This window comes from Scylla paramamosain, chromosome 11 (assembly GCF_035594125.1).
Source record: "Scylla paramamosain isolate STU-SP2022 chromosome 11, ASM3559412v1, whole genome shotgun sequence".
Lineage (NCBI taxonomy): Eukaryota > Metazoa > Arthropoda > Malacostraca > Decapoda > Portunidae > Scylla > Scylla paramamosain.
In genome coordinates, this window is record NC_087161.1 from 22,531,023 (window position 1) to 22,548,522 (window position 17,500).

The following is a 17,500-nucleotide window of genomic DNA, read 5'->3' on the forward strand; positions in this document are numbered from 1 at the left end:
GCTAAGTTAGTTAAGTAGGGATATAAAAGGTAAATGTAGTTAGGTGTAATAGATGGAAAGAAAAATAGTGGAGAAAGAGAGGTAGGAGGGAAAGGAAATAAATAGGAAAGGAGGAAGAGAAGGAAGAAATGGATGATAATTAATTAGGTAAATAGGAAAGAAGAAAGAAAGCTAAAGGAGGAAAATGTGTATAGGTAAGTATAGGAGGGAAGGGAGGAATGCAACATGTATGTAGGGAAGAAGATGGATGCAGGTAGATACAGCAGGGAGGGAGAGAAAGAGGCAAGAGGAGGAGGAAAGGTAAAGGTATAACGGAGGTAAGCGAGTAAGGAAGATAATAGATGTATGTCGTTAGATAGATAGGAAGAAGAGAGAGGGAGGTAGAGGTAGAGGAGGGGAGGGAAGGGAGGAGTTGAGGTAAGATGTATGTTGTTTTGGAGGTAGAGAGGGAAGCAAGGAGGGAGGAGGGTAGGAATAAAGGAGGAGTCGTAATTTGTATTTTAAGTGCATTGCTTATGGGGTCGTAGGCTTCCTCATGATGGTCGTGCTGCAGCCTGATTGCCCATATAGGGGACTTAGGCGATAGCTGAATGGAAATGAACGACAACCTGATCCTCCCTAATGGTTGAGGTTGGCCCTCCGATTTATTGCTTTCATAAATATGCTGGATTTTTTTTTCTCTCTTACCTCCCTCCCTCTCTCTCTCTCTGGTGCTCCCTTCCCTTTTATTGAAGTCTTGTCTATCACTCACTCCCTCAGTGTGGCTTCTTCCTTCTATTTCTTCTCTTCATTCTCCTCCTCTTTCCTTCTCTTCCTCCTCCTCTGACGGTGACGGCGACTCTTGTTCCTGCTGCTGCTGCTCTTCCTCCTCCTCCTCCTCTGACGACTCTTGTTTCTCCTTCCCCTCCTCCTCCTCCTCTTCCTCCTCCTCCTCCTCCTCCTCCTCCTCCTCCTCCTCCTCCTCCTCCTCCTCCTCCTCCTCCTCCTCCTCCTCTTCTGATTATCTGAACACTGATTTTTATCTACGTTCTCTCCAAAAATTTACTTTAGATTGTAAATTTGACATTTTTATTTCACACACACACACACACACACACACACACACTCACTGGAATCCATTTCTTGAGAAGGACAATTCGAGGTATGATGCGTGAATGAAAGGAAATTAAAACAGTGGGGAGGAGGTGAATAAATAAGAGGAAAAGAAGAAAATGAAAGAGGTAAGAAAACTGTGTAGGAGGAAGGAAAGAAGCAGGAACAAATAGAAAGAAGAGGGGCAAAGGAAAAAAATAGGTAAAGAGAGAAACAGGAGTGTGTGTGTGTGTGTGTGTGTGTGTGTGTGTGTGTGTGTGTGTGTGTGTGTGTTTCCCTGTTGTTCCGTGTTAAGCGTCGCGTCTGTCTCATGGTCTTTGGTTTGGGTTAAGGTTACAGTTACGATCGTGCCTCGTTTGCTGCCACGACGAAAATGAGGAGGAGGAGGAGGAGGAGGAGGAGGAAGAGGAGGAGAAAGAGGAGGAGGAGGACAATGCAATAAGTCGATTAAAGTAAGCAGCAAAAACAGAAAAAGAAAAAGAGAGAAAAGGAGGAAAAATGAAGCGTACTTAGAAAATTCATAAGCATACATTTTGTTCTATATTCTTTCATATTTTTGTTTTCTAGTTTTCCGTTGCCTTGCCTGCAGGATCGCGTATTTTGTGCTTTTAAACCTTTTAGCATTTAATTTTATTGTTGGGGATTACGCTCAGTATCTTGCATTTTTGACAATTCTTACAGTATTATTATTTTACTCTATTTTGTTCGTATTTTCTTTCCCGTATCTGTGTGTGTGTGTGTGTGTGTGTGTGTGTGTGTGTGTGTGTGTGTGTGTGTGTGTGTTTATTTTATTTTATTTTATTTTATTTCCATGTATTTTCCACCTTGTCGTATAATAAGTGTAATATAATATGCCTCTCTCTCTCTCTCTCTCTCTCTCTGTGTGTGTGTGTGTGTGTGTGTGTGTGTGTGTGTGTGTGTGTGTGTGTGTGTGACTGACTGACTGAGGGGCCACAAACAGGTAATTAATGGGAAGTCCCTCGAGGCTAGAACATGATTTTTATTTTCATCCGCGTAGAAAAAAAGTAAATAAATAAAAATGAATAAATAAATATATAAATAAAAGGGCCCCTACATTTCTCCCTCCCGGATGTAATAGGTCTGATGTAATTGCCAGTCAGGTGGATCGCCGATACAGGTACAAATGATGAGGTGGAGGCGCCAGGTAGAGGGCCATTCCACTTAATGAAGCGCGTTACTTTATCGCCCAGTTGCTGTAGGAGTTGTTGCTTAAGCTGAAAATGATGTCCCGGGCATGGGGTGGAAGCAGGTGTGGTGGTGGTGGTGGTGATGGACGTGATGGTGGTGGTGGTGGTGGTGGAAGTGGTAATAGTGGTAACTGGGAAAAGTACTTCGGCGGGTAGTGTATTTGTAATGGTGATGGTTGTGGTAGTGGTAACGGTAGTGATAGTAATAATAGTAGTAGTAGTAGTAGTAGTAGTAGTAGTAGTAGATGTTGTTGTTGTTGTTTTCTAAATGCGTGTATTTGAAGCTAATAACGTAATGATGACCCAGGATTGGTACGTAGAATGAGGTGAAGCAGAGAAAACTATTTAGAGGGAGGCGATGAGAGGGTATAGGGGGATGACATGGAAAAGACAGGCAGCCAGCAAATGTGGAGAAGGTCGAGGAAAGCCTTTGTCACCCGTGGAATCGTTAAGGCAGATGATGGAAATACAAAAATTATTGCATGACATGACAGAGTATAGTATAGCTTCATTCATTTCAGTTCGAAAAAAAGGAATAATAATAATAGAAAAAAAGTGTAGTACTAGAACAACAAAATATATTGATATATCCGTGATTACAGTAAACATAAAAAAGAAAATAATGAAATAGTTAAATCCACCTATATATATATAAAAAGAAAAGGAAGGAAAAACATGTCTAGGTGGATTTCAAAGGGAAAATAATACAATCTCGTTAAAAATAAAATAAAAAAATTACTCGTGAGTTAAACTAAAACAAAGAACAGTAAAAAAAAAAGATTGTTAAAACTCGAAAAGGAAATAAAATAATAATACCTATTTTACTGTAAAGAACAAAAAAAAAATCCCTGTTCGCTCTCGAGACAAAATATGAAGAAGAAGAAGTAAAGACAGAGCCATATAAAAGGAGTGGTGAGGATCCGTTGAATCTGGAGAAAAAGTTAAGGTGCTCTTAATTTTAAAGGCAGGAACAAAACATTAGAAGGTAGAGGCGCGCCCATCAAGCCACGTATGGTTCGTAAATCGGCCGCGTATCTGACCAGAAGGATATTTATGATAAGTAGAAAGTGGGGCGAGGCGTAGACACTGTAGAAGAGAAATATGGGGAGAGAGAGAGAGAGAGAGAGAGAGAGAGAGAGAGAGAGAGAGAGAGAGAGAGAGAGAGAGAGAGAGAGAGAGGGTGGAGGGGGAGCATGGAGGAGGAGGAGGAGGCTAGGGTAAGAAAGGAAGGAAGATGAGATAATGAGGGTACGATTGATACTCCCTCTCTCTCTCTCTCTCTCTCTCTCTCTCTCTCTCTCTCTCTCTCTCTCTCTCTCTCTCTCTCTCTCTCTCTCTCTCTCTCTCGGCCACATAAAACTATGGCCACATAAAACTATAGCATTAGTTGTCTTTTCTTTTATATTCTTATTTTAATTATTTATTCTATTTATTTTTATTTATTTATTTATTTATTTATTTATTTATTTATCTATTTATTTATCTATTTTGCTTATGGAACCTTCTTGGCTGGCGGGAGTTTCGATTCTTCACTGTACAATCTGTGGTTCTTTGGCTCATGATTCCATTCCAGCTTCCTGATTGACGTGTCTCTACTGTCCTGACTATTTATGCAGCAATGTATCCTCCTTCCCAGATGAACCGCCAAGAGAGAGAGAGAGAGAGAGAGAGAGAGAGAGAGAGAGAGAGAGAGAGAGAGAGAGAGAGAGAGAGAGAGAGAGAGAGAGAGAGAGAGAGAGAGAAAGCACGTGTTCCCCAAGACAAATTTGCGTGGTGTACCAAATGAAAACGACCAATAATTACATGATAAACGATAATAACAATAATCTGAACCACCACCTTAGACTCGTGTTTCTCTTTTTACCATTTTTTTTCCCCTTTCCCTTCCTTCCCTCCTTCCGTTGATAAATGTGATTTCCTTTAATGTGTTTTTTATTTCTCGCCCACTTACGGGGAAGAGAGAGAGAGAGAGAGAGAGAGAGAGAGAGAGAGAGAGAGAGAGAGAGAGAGAGAGAGAGAGAGAGTTTTGGATACGCCTTCCATCACTGTTATTTAAGAGAGCTATTTCACAGTGTACTACCGGTCTTTAAGTCATTGGGTGGAGATAATGGTTAATGAACAATAGTAATGTATGCGACAAGGCTTGAGAGAGAGAGAGAGAGAGAGAGAGAGAGAGAGAGAGAGAGAGAGAGAGAGAGAGAGAGAGAGAGAGAGAGAGGTTTAAGAATTCATTAATGTAAAAATGCAAAGAAAGAATAGAAGACTTGCTTAATTTACTCTTTCTAGCTGCTTAAGGAAGGAAGGGAGGGAAGTAAGGGATTGATGGAGGGGAGAGAAGGGAAGGGGAAAGTGGAGGTTATTAGATAAGGAGAACTAAAAGAGGGAAGGAACGGAGGAAGTAGATGGAGGATGAGCAAGGTGGAAGTAAGATGGGTTTGGAGGGAGGGAGAGGTGGACTGTGGATGAGGTGGAGAGAAAAAGAGAAAGAAAGAAGGAAAAATAAATAAAGAAAAAAAGAAATGCATGTAGTCTCTCTCTCTCTCTCTCTCTCTCTCTCTCTCTCTCTCTCTCTCTCTCTCTCTCTCTCTCTCTCTCTCTCTCTCTCTCTCTCTGACATTAGCAGTGGCATATAATCAAAGGTCTTTCTTAATCGAGTCAATTGCACCTCGTCGTTTAGTTATCAGTGTCTTGCTTCTGCTCCTGCCTTGATCCTATCGCGTCACTCACACCAGTTTTTTTTAGTGTTCGTAAGGTCAGAAAAAAATAGAATAGAAAAGAAAAAGTGTACTGGAAAAAAAAAGTTAAAGAAGAACTGCTAAAGAAAAAAAAGTGTAGCATGAAAATAAAAATGTACTACGGAAAGTAAGAAGTGTATTAGAAAATGTAAGAAGAATGTACAAGGAAAGAGAGAGAGAGAGAGAGAGAGAGAGAGAGAGAGAGAGAGAGAGAGAGAGAGAGAGAGAGAGAGAGAGAGAGAGAGAGAGCACTACACCTGACCTCAATTCCAGCATGTACTCGTATGTTTCCCCCATTTTCCTCCTCCTCCTCCTCCTCCTCCTCCTCCTCCTCCTCCTCCTCCTCCTCCTCCTCCTCCTCCTCTTCCTCCTCCTCCTCCTCCTTCCAGTTTTCCTCTTTTCCTCGGCGTCTTTCTGTCTGTGGGAGTGAAAATATATAAAAAAAAAAGTGAAGCCAAAAATTCCTTACCGCAGCCGCTGGAATACATTTTCTTCAGTAATAATTAGATTGGACTCTGCCAGCGAACGCTGTGTTTCTTTTTATTATTTTTTATTCACTGTTGTGCTTATATATAAACTTTATTTTTCTAGTACATATGCTGAAGATTTTTTTTTTTGTCATTCTCTTTAGATAATTGGTTTGAATTCTGTATATATATTTATATATATATATATATATATATATATATATATATATATATATATATATATATATATATATATATATATATATATATATATATATATATATATATATATATATATATATATATATATATATATATATATATATATATATATATATATATATATATATATATATATATATATATATATATATATATATATATATATATCTTTTTTTTTGTAGTATATATTTATTTATTTTTCGTGTTTTGATGAAAGTGCTTTGACGTCCCAGATGCAGCAAAGTTTATACATATATATCAACTCCTATACACAAGAGCAAATATATATATTTTTTTTTACGGCATTTTATGGAGTTTAAATGCAGTAGATACTTTTTTTGTTTGGTTTAAATCTTGTCAAGGATTACGTGTGTGCGCGTGTGTGCGTGTGCGTGTGCGTGTGTGCGTGTGTGCGCGCGCGCGCGTGTGCGCATGTGTGCGTGTGTGTGCGTGTGTGCATGCGCGCGCGTGCTGGACATATTCAGAAATTTCACTTCACTGGCTAACTCATTTTTATTGACTAGAACTGTGGTTCTCAACCGGGGAGGAGGGGGTGCATCCCCTCTCAGGGAGCGCGGATACTTTTCTGGGGGGAAGGGGTGGGAGTACAGGATGGGAGGGAAAAAAATCACGGACTCAGTAGTTATTAGTACAAAGGATATGCAGCTGTTATGCCTAGCCAAGGGCTATCTATCTATCTATCTATCCATCTGTTTGATTCTGTTTAACTATCTATGGTGGCATAGTTGGGGAGGGGGTTGAGTGGGTGACGCAGGGAGGAGGGAGGCCCCAACTGCATTGAACCAGCTTTCGGGGGCCTAGCTTGTAAAAGGTTGATAACCCCTGGATTAGAATATTACATTAAGGTTTTGTTAGGTGATGCTGGACTAGATATTGTTAAGTAAGGTAACGTAAGGTTAGGTTATATAAGACTAGGTTAGGTAAGTTAGTTAGGTAAGGCAAGATAAGGTAAAGTAAGGTAAGGGTGAATAAGGTAAGGATAGGTTATTTTAGGTTAATTTAGATAAGGCAAGGCAAGATAAAGTAAAGTAAGGTTAAATTAGGTTAACATGCTCCAAATATCACACGAATACGTAACAAACGAAAAAAAAAACGTGGATATTAAGATAATGAACAGGAGCAGGCGCGTGGAGAAGGGAAGGCGCGGCAGGTACAGGTAGGACTTACTCTGCCTAATGAAAATGACCAGATCTAAGTGTGTTAATGTTAATGTAAGCTGAGCCAGATTAGGAGACTCAGCTGGCGCCCTCCACCCGCCCCCAGGGGAAGGTGAGGTGAGGGGCGTGATGGGACTACACGAGAGAGAGAGAGAGAGAGAGAGAGAGAGAGAGAGAGAGAGAGAGAGAGAGAGAGAGAGAGAGAGAGAGAGAGAGAGAGAGAGAGAGAGAGAGAGAGAGAGAGAGAGAGAGAGAGAGAGAGAGAGAGAGAGAGAGAGAGAGAGAGAGAGAGAGAGAGAGAGAGAGAGAGAGAGAATTTTTTATCCTAGTTAGGAATTCTTTTAAGTTGCTGCTGTTTTAGTTTATTTGTTTGTTTGTTTGTTGTTGTTGTTGTTGTTGTTGTTGCTGTTGTTGTTGTTGTTGTTGTTGTTGTTGTTGTTGTTGTTGTTGTTCTAGCAGGTGGTGGTGATATTGGTGAGCTGCAGTGTTGTGTGACGGCAGCTGGAAGTAGTGATGGTGGTGGTGGTGGTGGTGGTGATAGTGTTAGTACATAGTAAGAGTAATGGTGGTAGGTAGGTAGGTAGTAATAAAGGAGATGGTCATAGTAGTAGGAAGCGCTATGTCTTAATCACTGTGTTGTCGGAGGTTACCATGGTGACGAGGCAACGCAGATGCTTCCGTAAGCTTGGTGATGCTTCGGCCTTTGATGGCATGGAGAGAGTATGGACCGTGACGTCAGTGGCGGCTTGAGGGAGGGAGGGAGAGAGAGTGGGAGGTGAGGGAGGGAAAGGCAGTAAATTTGCGATCGGGAATCTGTGTCGCGTAATTGAATTATATCGTGGAAATAATTTATGTATATGGAAAGCGTAAAATTTAGTTCCGACCAATTAAGCAGTTTCGCCTGGAAAATAACTTGACATTGATAGATAGCGTTTGCAAATGATGTATAGGTGTAGTTGCATTATTATATATATTTTTTTCTTTTTGCGCTTATGAATAATTGATAATATGATAAGCACTTGTCTGATTATACACGGGCTGTCACTCAGATTATAGTTATTATTGTACTCACTTTTTTTCTGTATCACTTTCTTATCTTCTATCAGGTGTCATTTTTATCTTGTTCTTTTCCTCCGGTCTTTCCACTTCACTTCTGACTTTCCTCTTTATTTGGCATTTCCCACTTTCTTGCTTCATTCCATTTGCAGTCTTCATTCTCTCAATTCCTCCAGGGTCTCTGCGCCCATTTCTCTTGTTCCAACTTCATTACCATTCACGATCTCCTCCTCCTCCTCTTCCTCCACTGCTCTCACTAAAGTAATCCTGCCACTTGTTCCTTGCCTTTCCCTCCTCCTCCTGCTGATCTGATGGGAGCGAGGTGCGACTTAGCGGGAGAACAAGTGCCGTCCTTTTAACTTTTCAGCGAGTCTGTGTCTTTTTCGCTGCGTTGGCCTCGGTAGGTCATTTTGCCACATTTCTTCTTCGCTCTTCCTTTACTTCGTTTTCTACATTCCGATCTCCTCTTACTCATTTTTCTCGTTCCCGTTCTTTTTGTTGTCGTTTTGCACTTGTTTGGTTTTCGTCTCCTTTCTTCGTCTTGATTATTTTCTTGCATATACAGTTCATTGCTAATTCGTTCCATATTGTTGCCACTTTATTGTCTTCTTTCCCGATATACACACCTTTACTATTCCTCCTCCTCCTCCTCCTTACATCTATCCTTTACTCCCTACCTTACTTACTTCCTTCACTCTCCTCTCATTTCTTATCCCTCTTTACCTTAACCCTTCCCTCTCTTACCCACCTCCTTACCCTCCCTTCCCCAGTAACTACCCCCCAACCCTTCCCACTTGTTCAGTTCGACATCCCTCCCTTGTGCGCGTCCCTTGCCCGGTGTTAACAGGGGCCGGAGATAAGAGTGACCCGTCAGACGTCAGGGCAAAGTCGCCCCTAACAAATCGTGGTCGAAGTGTCCAGACGTTGCGACTGGCGGGGGACATATTGGCCTGGACGGGAAATTGCATCAGATTAGTCCCACCACCTCTTGTACCCCCAACCATACTTACTAAGAGGGAGGGTGGGTTAGAGGGAGAGTGGGAGAGGGAGGGTGTAAAGGTAACGGGTCCTGTCTGGTGGAAAGGGAGGATTGAGGAAGGAAGGTTGGCTGGGTAAGGAAGGGTGGAGGGGGAAGTTATGTTGTGGTGTGTCTGTTGTCAGGGTGATTTTCTGAGAGAGAGAGAGAGAGAGAGAGAGAGAGAGAGAGAGAGAGAGAGAGAGAGAGAGAGAGAGAGAGAGAGAGAGAGAGAGAGAGAGAATTTTCAGTGTTAGTTTTATCATTTTCATATTGTTGTTGCTAGATTAAAATAGCTTTCATGGTCCCAGGAATAAGTATTCTTTTCTGTTAAATTACAATTGTTTAAGAGAGAGAGAGAGAGAGACTGTTAAATTACAATTGTTTAAGAGAGAGAGAGAGAGAGAGAGAGAGAGAGAGAGAGAGAGAGAGAGAGAGAGAGAGAGAGAGAGAGAGAGAAATGTGTGTTAGTGTAAGTAAGAATGTCGTGGTTGTAATGGAGTTGTAGATATGTTGTTAGTGGTTGTGGTGGCTGAAGGTGCGACAGGTGTGGTTGTGGATGGGAGTGATTTTCTCTTAGTAGCAGAAAAGAGAGGAGGATAAAATACAAGGAGGATTAACCCTTTGATGCTATTTGACATGTCTTTCCTTAACTATTTACCATTCTGGGACATCTTTTCTCCTTCTATCATTCACCTCCAAAACATTATACCCATTAGGAATTTAAAAAATCTGTTATTATTTATTCCTTTGTTGTAGATGCTGATAAAAGATTCCATGCCTTGCTTTTAATGCTGTGAAGTGTTGCATGTCGCAGTGAAAGGGTTAAAATGAAACGTGTAGGTCGACTAATTCCTTGTAGTTTTCCTTTATGTAGTGTTCTTAAGGTAAGGGAAAGAAGAGATGAGGATGCTTCGTATTTATTATTTATATTCATTCAGTGCATTTTGTTGGTGTAGATATACTTGAATCCCCGTATGTTAAAGAAGGGTTTATCTTCATGAGTGTTGGGGGAAACTAAGAGGGAGATGTGGTGTTGTAGATAGCAAGAAGTGAGATGTTCGGATGCTGTGCTCAAAATACGCCGTGAAGGCAAGACTGCAAAGGAAAAAGGAGATTACTGTCAGCTGTTGATGTGAAGAAATAAAAGGAAAATGTAAATGTATAACTGAAACAATATTGCAAAGTTAAAATATATACACATTAAATCAGTGAATGTGCTTCATGAGAGTATCAAATATCACTAACCTGACCTAATTATTACTAAGATTACCCAGGAACAATATTGCAAAATTAAAATACACTTCAATTAGATTATTGGATACTATTGACAAAAAAGGTATGTCAAAAAATGATGTATTTCCAACCCCCCCAATAAATCAATACTAATATAAGTTATCGTTGAGAAAGGATATGCAAATAGAAACTAAACAAAAACACGTGTCACTGAAATATAACGCAGCTCGGAAACATTAGTAGTTAGTTAATGCAGGAGGATGATGAAGGGATTAGCATTGTTACAACGGCGGCCCACCAACACCACAGGCCAACACCACAGGCCAACACCACAGGCCAACACCACAAGTTGTTATTACCTTCCTGGCAGTACGGTTTTCATTTTAAGGACGCAGGTAAATAATAATAATAATAATAAAAAAAAAGTGGTTACTTGTAGATAAAAAACGGAATGCAAATTTTAAGAGAAGTGCTTTTGAATACTGAGAACATGCCACCTTGGGATGCCTTAATTTAATCATGCCCTGGAAATGCGAGTATGTGGTCATGTTATATTTGCTAATCGAATAAGCTGTGGTTATGAGAGAGAGAGAGAGAGAGAGAGAGAGAGAGAGAGAGAGAGAGAGAGAGAGAGAGAGAGAGAGAGAGAGAGAGAGAGAGAGAGAGAGAGAGAGAGAGAGAGAGAGAGAGACTTTCTACCTACCATAATTTTTTACACCTAAATAACAAGGATTACAAGTGTGTGTGTGTGTGTGTGTGTGTGTGTGTGTGTGTGTGTGTGTGTGTGTGTGTGTGTGTGTGTGTGTGTGTGTGTGTATGCGCCGGGACAGAGCGAATGGCGTCTGTGGCAGGCTAGTCACACCCTCTGGCGGACATTGCAGCCAAAATTTCACGCTAGAATATCAATTGTCAATCCTTCTGACGCTCCCCACTCAGCCCCTCCCTCTCTCCTCCTCCGCCTCCTCCTCATTCCTCCTCCCCTTCCTTTTGTTTATCCCCTTTCTCCTTCCCTTCATTCTACTTCCCTTCCTCCCCATTCTCCTCTGCCTTTCCCTTCTCATTTTCTTCCTTTCCTTCTTCCCTTCCTCTTCTTCCTCCTCTCCTTTCTCCTCCTTTCCTTTCACCTCCTTCCCTTCCTCCTCTTCCCGCTTCCTCCCCTTCTCCTTCCCTTCCTCCATCTCTCGTTTAGTCTTCATTCGCTCCCTCCCGTCACTTTCTCCCCTTCTCCTCTTTACTCTTTCCCTCTCCCTCTCTCTGTCCTTCTCCCTCTCCCTCTCCCTCTCTCTGTCCTTCTCCCTCTCCCTCTCCCTCTCCCCAGCAAGTTTCTCCACGTCCCTCTTGTGTATGTTACTTGTCTGTTTACTTGTTAGGGAGGAGGAGGAGGAGGAGGAGGAGGAGGAGGAGGAGGAGGAATAGGAGGAGGAGGAGAACGAGGAATAGGAGGAGGAGGAGGAGGAGGAGGAGGAAGAAGAAGAAGAAGAAGAAGAAGAAGAAGAAGAAGAAGAAGAAGAAGAAGAAGAAGAAGAAGAAGAAGAAGAAGAAGAAGAAGAAGAAGAAGAAGAAGAAGAAGAAGAAGAAGAAGAAGAAGAAGAAGAAGAAGAAGAAGAAGAAGAAGAAGAAGAAGAAGAAGAAGAAGAAGAAGAAGAAGAAGAAGAAGAAGAAGAAGAAGAAGAAGAAGAAGAAGAAGAAGAATGAAAGATCGTGTGAGTTTAAAATATGTCAGGTGTTTGTATGTCGGGATGAAGTAAATAAAAAAAAATTAAAAAAATATGGAAAAGACAGAGGTGGAGTTGGGTGGTGGTGGTGGTGAGTGTGGTAGTGGTGAAGTCGATGAAGTGTTCTTGTTATTCCGTTTGTTTTGTTTTGTTTTCGTGGTGGTGGTGGTGGTGGTGGTGGCGAGCAAAAAAAAAAATGTTGCTATTAATTACAATAAAATACAAGATAATAATAAGGGAACATAATTGAAGGAAATAAATAATGATTACACTAATGAGTATGCAAAATAATGAACTTCGCAAAAACCACGAGATAATAAGGAAAATAATGATAATAATAATAATAATAATAATAATAATAATAATAATAATGATAATAATAATAAATGTGTGGTAGTAGAGCTAATAATAATGATGATAAAAGCAATACAAAAGAGAACGAAGAAGAGATGACAATGAAAACAAAAATAACAGCAACGATAGTAAATATGATAACAACAAAGGTAATAATATTAATGATTAAAGCAATACAAAAGGGGATGAGAACAAGATAACAACAAACAATAAGAACAACAACAATACTAAACGTGATAGTGATAAAGATGATAATATTGATGATAAAGACTAGTGAATGAGTGAATATATACCTTTTTAAAGCACACTCCCCCTCCTCACACACACACACACACACACACACACACACACACACACACACACACACACACACACACACACACACACACACACACACACACACACACACACACACACACACACACACACACACACACACACACACGCACGCATACACACACACACACACACACACACCCACAGTGCTTTAATCCATATATCAGGGTTCCATTAGCGTCCGTGGGAATTTATATCCGGGTCGTATTTTCTTCATCCTTCCCTCTGCCACCCCCAGACACCTCCCCATCCCTCACCTCCCCCTTCCCTCGCCTCCCGCAATGTTCTTTCTCTTCCTTTCCTCCCCTCCTTACCTCTCCTTCACCTTACTTCCTTCTCCTTCACCCAACTCTTCGCCCAACTCTTCGCCTCTTAATCACTCTACCCTTTCTCTTACTCAGCCGACACCTATATATATATTTTTTTCTTCTCCCACAAACTAAGCTTACTCCCTTTCCTTCCCTCTCCCTTCCTCTCCCTTCGTATCTAACATCATTCTCTTTTCTCAACCTTCACTTCACCTTACTCTCTTCTCTTCTGTCTTCTTACCTTTTCGTTTCTCTGTCTCAAACGTTTAACTTCCTTTCCGATTCTTTTTTTATCTTCCTTCTTTCTCTCGTGCCTTCCTTCCTTCCTTTTTATCTCACTCATCCTTTGTTCCTCTTTCTCTCCCTTCCTTTTTCTTTTATTCATACTTCATTCTTCTTCCTCTCTTTTCTTCCTTTTTCTCTCACTCATCCTTCCTTCCTCTTCCTCTCCTTTCCTTTTTCTCTCACTCGTACTTTCTTTTCTTTCCTGTCCCTTCTCTCTTCTTTTTCTCCCTTCACTCCTCTCCTTCCACCACCATCCCTCCCCCTTCCATTTCCCTCCCATGCATTCCACGTGCCTGCTGCAGTCTGATATCTGGCAACTGACTGTTAAGAAAATAAAAGGGAATAGAAGAAAGAAAGAAAAAAATCCCTAGAAGCGAAAGAGAAAAATGACGCTCGGTTCAAATATGGTTACTATTTTTTTGTGTGTGTTGTGTGTATTAAAATTATAATGAGGTTTACAGGTTGATACAGTTTTGCTTGGTGTTTTACGAGCAATGTTAATCGTGGTAAAAGCCTCGCTGTTTATTTATTTATTTTTTTTTTGTTTGTTTTTTTGTTCAAGTACTTTTTTAGTCAGGGTCTTTTTTTGTATTCATATTTCATAGTTTATTTTTTTCCCGATTTCATTTTTTTTTCTTTTTTTTTTTTTGTTGAGGTAATGAAGTTACGTTTTCTTTATGGCTTTGTGTATTAAGTTTTGTTATTTCTAGTGCTAAGTGCATCTCTCTCTCTCTCTCTCTCTCTCTCTCTCTCTCTCTCTCTCTCTCTCTCTCTCTCTCTCTCTCTCTCTCTCTCTCTCTCTCTCTCTCTCTCTCTCTCTCTCTCTCTCTCTCGCGAGGAAGCAAAACATTGGCATGGTTATCATTTTTTATAAACATTTTTGCCAGAGAGAGAGAGAGAGAGAGAGAGAGAGAGAGAGAGAGAGAGAGAGAGAGAGAGAGGAAGGGCGGGTGAGCAGCATTGTTATCACCTTGCTGTCACTCGTGCCAATGTATAAATGAAGGGAGGTGGTGTTGCAGGCTGGAAGCGAATTGATGGTGGTGGTGGTGGTGGTGGTGGTAATTGCTGGTGAAAGAAAGAAAATTGAAGAGATAAAGAAAAGGTGAGAGAAGGAGAATAAAATGAAGGAAGATATCTAGGCAGTGAAAGAAAGAGGGCTGTAGGGAAGGTAGTAATGACGGTGACAATTATAATAGTAGTAGTAGGAGGAGGAGGTGGAGGTGGTTAGATTAGATTATGTTAGTAGTAGTAGCAGTAGCAGTAGAGAGAGAAAGAGAGAGAGAGAGAGCGTCAAGACAGTCAAGCTCACCCAAAACAATCACAGTGAACACGCAAAACATAATAACCATAAAATTTTGGGTGTGATTTCTGCAACTGAGGGAGAGAGAGGAAAAAAATACGCCATTAATGATGATGATCCAGTAACTGATCCATTCATCTTTTTCCCCGCCGTTTATATCGAGTCATAATTTAGGCAGAAAATTGCTCCAAAATTAGAAGACCTAAACACGCACTCGTTGTTTTTGCAGTGGCTTGTGAAAGTTTTTTGTTGTGTCTAATGTGAGGGAAAAAAAAGTCTTGTGACGAGTTCGCATAATATGGAGAGAAAGGAAAGGGATATAAAGAATTAAAAAAAAATACTAAATGAATAAATGAAATATAGAATAATAACTGACGATAAATAAAAAAAAATGTATAGAGAGACGGTGATTAATGCAATGAAGCCAAAACGATAAGAGTAGTTCATAAAAGTAACAAGATGAGCAGGAAAATAATGAATAGAACGTAAAAAAAAAAAAATATATATATATATGTATATGTATATAAATAAATAATGTTGGGTGATGGTGTAACAGTGAATAAGGATGGTGAGGAAGCGATCTGGGGGTAAGAAGGAATTAAGGGAGGGATCAGAAATATATTTGTCGTTACGTTTCTTTGCAAATATCGTGTTAACCCTTCCACGTGTTTACTCTTCGGTGTTACGTCAAGAAACAAGGAAACTTCATTGTTCAGTTGTCATAATTTCTATTTTCCGAGACTATTTTTTTCCACCACGCGTTTTCATTATCTCTCTCTCTCTCTCTCTCTCTCTCTCTCTCTCTCTCTCTCTCTCTCTCTCTCTCTCTCTCTCTCTCTCTCTCTCTCTCTCTCTCTCTCTCTCTCTCTCTCTCTCTCTCATACACACCAGCGGCTTGTCACATTTGTTTGATCAGAGTAGATGAGAGTATTGCTCAGATGTTACCTGGAAATCGATAATCTGAATAAAAATGTATTTTATGCGTACTTCAGTATACACACACACACACACACACACACACACACACACACACACACACACACACACATGAGATTATACACACGTGTGTGTGTGTGTGTGTGTGTGTGTGTGTGTGTGTGTGTGTGTGTGTGTGTGTGTGTTGCGCGCGCGCGCTCGCGCGCACTCTCTCCTACCCATTCTTTCTGTCTGTCAAGATGAAAACCTCCCTCGGCGACAGTACAGAGACAATCCTCAGGACATTTTCCCCCTCTCACCTCCTCCTCCTCCTCCTCCTCCTCCTCCTCCTCCTCCTCCTCCTCCTCCTCCTCCTCCTCCTCCTCCTCCTCCTCCTCCTCCTCCTCCTCCTCCACCACTACCACCTCCTCCTCTCCATTACACGTGGCCTCGAACACCCCGCAATTCCCCTCCCGGAGCGGCGGGGAGGCTGGGGGCGGGTCGGGGCGAAGGCGTGAAGGGGAGCTTTGGGGGAGATGACGAAAACTTGGGTACACTTTACAGGGTAGGAATGAGGAGGGAAGGTGCGTCAGGAGTGCTCACAGAAGATGGAGTTTTGGGGGACGATGATGCTTTGATGAGGAGAGGGAGAGGGAGAGACAGTGAAGGAGTTCATGGGTATACATTGTGCTGTGGAGTGTGTAGAAATGTACTGTGTGTGTGTGAGAGATGTCCTTGGAAGAGTAGTTGGCAGGTGAGTAAGGGGTGTGTAGGTGAGGGAAGCACAGGGAAGGGTGGTAAGTAGGCAGGTGAGTGTCAGCGTGTCCAAGGAGAATATAATAAGGAGAAAGGGAGTGTTTTAGATGACAGTGGGAGGTTGAGGTGTGTTATAAGAATAGGGATAAGGAGAAAAAATAGTGAAAGGAGGTGCTATTCAGCTATTTCAAACCATCTCCACTTTCTCTTCACGTGTCTCGACCGCCATTATGAAAAAAACAACAGGGAAAAGGAAAGAAAAGTTAAGAAAATATATTAAACCGTTCTTATTTTCTTATGTTATGTGAATTGACCTAACGTAACCTAACATAACCAGCTATTTCAAACCATATCCTCTTTCTCTTCACCTTGACTTTCACTACTAAAAAAAACAACTATAGAAAAAAAGAAAACAGGGAAAACATACTAAGGAGTTCTCATTTTCCTTACATTTCCCTTCTCTTAAAAATTTTCCTATGTTTTTGTTTCTTCACCCGTGTAGGCGTTCTTGGAGTTATTTACAAGAAGCCGCAGAGCAAACAGGTAGATATGAGGAGGCGCAGGTGGTGTATACAGCGGCCCTTTGCTCTATTGAAGGCAGGGGCGGCGTGGAGGACGGGGCAGGGAGGGGTTGGTGGCTGGTGGCGGGTGCGGCGGATGGCGCGCTGGGGAAGGAGGGGGGTGAGGGGGGAAGGAAGAGACACGAATCTGAAGCAAGGAGAAAGAGAAGTAGGAGAAATGGATGGGAGGAGGAAGAGATGGGGGAGGAGGAAGAGATGGGGGATGAGAAGACGTTAGGGAAGAGAAATACAAAGGAAAAACAAGCAGATACAGACATATTCATTTATGCTTAGCGATTTGGTGATGAAGAAAATGGAAGATTAAAATGGTCAGGTTGATGCGGCTGAAAGATTCCTGTTTAATTTGGATAGCAGAAAGAAAATGAGGAGGAGGAGGAGGAATGGGACAGAGTTAATAGGGAGTAGCAGGAAGAGGAATTAATTAACACTGGTATGACAGAAAAGATACAGCGAGGTTAACATTACGTCATAGGAAGATAGGATGAGCTGCGGATAGAGTGAGGAGGCGAGGACTGAACGAGTGAGGTAAGGGAGCTTGATGGAGTGAAGGGAGCAGGAAGGGGCAGGAAGGGGAGTGGCGGGGTACCCTAAGAACCATTAACAAGACTGGTGGAGACGCTGGTAAATATTGAAGGGGGCAGAGTACCTTCCTGAAGATGCAGTGAAGGCAGGGTAGAGAGAGGGAGGAGGGGATGAGGAAAGACAGGAAGAACAAAGGGATGTTCAGAGGCATGGAAGCTG

At 41.5% G+C, this 17,500-nt stretch overlaps 1 pseudogene; it reads right to left on the bottom strand.

Annotated features, from left to right (window-relative positions):
- Positions 1–7,519: 7,519 nt before the first annotated feature.
- The window catches only part of LOC135105264 (uncharacterized protein DDB_G0271670-like), a 34,386-nt pseudogene continuing 24,405 nt past the window's right edge, over positions 7,520–17,500 (bottom strand).